Raw genomic sequence first — 2450 nt, 5'->3', positions numbered from 1 at the left:
AAGGAGTTGGATGATGGATGCAAACCAAAAGACAAACAAGCCAAAATGTGAGGGGAGAATGAGAGACTCCAAAAGTAATGAAGACTGCTGTCACTATGCGAGTCAGGAGGGAGTGCAGGACAGAAAGACCAAGGCAGACTAGTTCAGATACAAGGAGTTTTCTTTTTTTTATTATGACAAAAACCAGGGAACACAAGGAGCACGAGAAGGACTAGGAAGGCACTTGCGAGTTTCACTTGTAAAAGCACAAGAAGATAGCCTACATACACCGAATCAAGGAGACTAGATCAAACATTAAGATACTCACAGACAACTACATACAACAAACAGACTGGCAGTGAAGGGCAAACAGCAACACATTGGAGACACAGGTGCATATGTATGGACAATCAACACACGATTGGCTAGACACAGGTGAACAACATTTGCAAATGACAGGTAGCAGCAAACAGGAAACACTCAGACATCACTACAAAACAAAAGGTACACAAGTGTAAATTAAAACTAGAACTAAGAAGATATATTTCTAAAATATGTAAAGAAACACAACTGTATTGTAAAACATCAAGTATAACTAAGAAACAAGGAACTCAACAAGAAAGCATAACAGTTATTGTTAAAAAACATCTGTTGGAACATTTTTCTCTGCACCCAGATTTACTCTTTCATTGAGAGCAAACAGAGGGATGTTTAATGTCATCAAAATACAAATCTGTTATTGTCATATCTTATAGTCATTAAATAGAGTTGCATCTTCCATATCAGTGTGGCTCAGGAGATATACCAGGGATTTATAAGCTGAAGGTTTAGGCTTTGAAACGCCTTAATATGATTTTTCACTCTCAATCTAAAATCGAAGAGGTTGGTTACGTATTGCATTCTTACGTGAGTTTTCCATTCCATATTTTCAAATGGACAAAATGTATATAGGGCTGAAGTGGTTAATGTATGTTTTGTAATAATGATCTAAATCTACAAAGTAACTAGTAACTCGTTGTAGTGAAGTAAAAGTACAATATTTGCCTCTGAGATGTAGTTGAGTAGAAATAAAAGTACTGAAAATTGGATATACTCCAGTAAAGTACAAAATACCTCAAAATTGTACTTAAGTACTTGAGTAAAATATACTTAGTTACTTTAGACCACTGCCCTCTGGTAACATTCTGGCAGGGTGTGGTGTTATATAGGGTGGTGTCAGGGTATGTTCTTGTGGTGTTAGGGTTAAATTCTTACCCTCTGGTAGCATTGAACCAGGGTGATCATGGTCTATAGAAGGTGGAGTTCTCTGCATCAGGATCCTGATCCACTCCCTCAACCATGGATCCACACTGAGGTCAAACACAAAGGTCATAGGTCACACAGTGATATTTATAATCCATTCATTTCACTGTTGCTCTTTTACAACAGTAGAATAATGATCAGATCCTAGATCAGCAACAGCGGTGTAGCTATAGACCAGGGGTGATGCAACTTTGATGATGCAGAGGGCCACTATATTTACACACTCACTCCAGAGGGACACATTATACTGACGGGCAGTTATCTCCGTATCGCCATTCTATGTCACACAAAAGTAGCAAAAATAGCGGATCTACAAGCTCAAAACGTGTCGCAGTACGAGTAGGCCGCATTAAGTGAAGGTGGGGGCCACATTAAGTGAAGGTGGGGGCCGCATTAAGTGAAGGTGGGGGCCGCATTAAGTGAAGGTGGGGGCCGCATTAAGTGAAGGTGGGGGCCGCATTAAGTGAAGGTGGGGGGCGCATTAAGTGAAGGTGGGGGGCGCATTAAGTGAAGGTGGGGGCCACATTAAGTGAAGGTGGGGGGCGCATTAAGTGAAGGTGGGGGCCTGCATTAAGTGAAGGTGGGGGCCACATTAAGTGAAGGTGGGGGGCGCATTAAGTGAAGGTGGGGGCTGCATTAAGTGAAGGTGGGGGCCTGCATTAAGTGAAGGTGGGGGGCGCATTAAGTGAAGGTGGGGGGCGCATTAAGTGAAGGTGGGGGCCTGCATTAAGTGAAGGTGGGGGCTGCATTAAGTGAAAGTGGGGGCCGCATTAAGTGAAGGTGGGGGCCTGCATTAAGTGAAGGTGGGGGGCGCATTAAGTGAAGGTGGGGGCCGCATTAAGTGAAGGTGGGGGCCTGCATTAAGTGAAGGTGGGGGCCTGCATTAAGTGAAGGTGGGGGCCACATTAAGTGAAGGTGGGGGCCTGCATTAAGTGAAGGTGGGGGCTGCATTAAGTGAAGGTGGGGGCCGCATTAAGTGAAGGTGGGGGCCACATTAAGTGAAGGTGGGGGCCTGCATTAAGTGAAGGTGGGGGCCACATTAAGTGAAGGTGGGGGCCGCATTAAGTGAAGGTGGGGGCCGCATTAAGTGAAGGTGGGGGCTGCATTAAGTGAAGGTGGGGGCCACATTAAGTGAAGGTGGGGGCCGCATTAAGTGAAGGTGGGGGCTG

Source organism: Gymnoscopelus braueri (assembly GCF_963280865.1).
Source record: "Gymnoscopelus braueri genome assembly, chromosome: 24".
Classification (NCBI taxonomy): Eukaryota; Metazoa; Chordata; class Actinopteri; order Myctophiformes; family Myctophidae; genus Gymnoscopelus; species Gymnoscopelus braueri.
The sequence above is the reverse complement of the archived record's forward strand: the minus strand, read 5'-3'. Positions refer to the sequence as shown.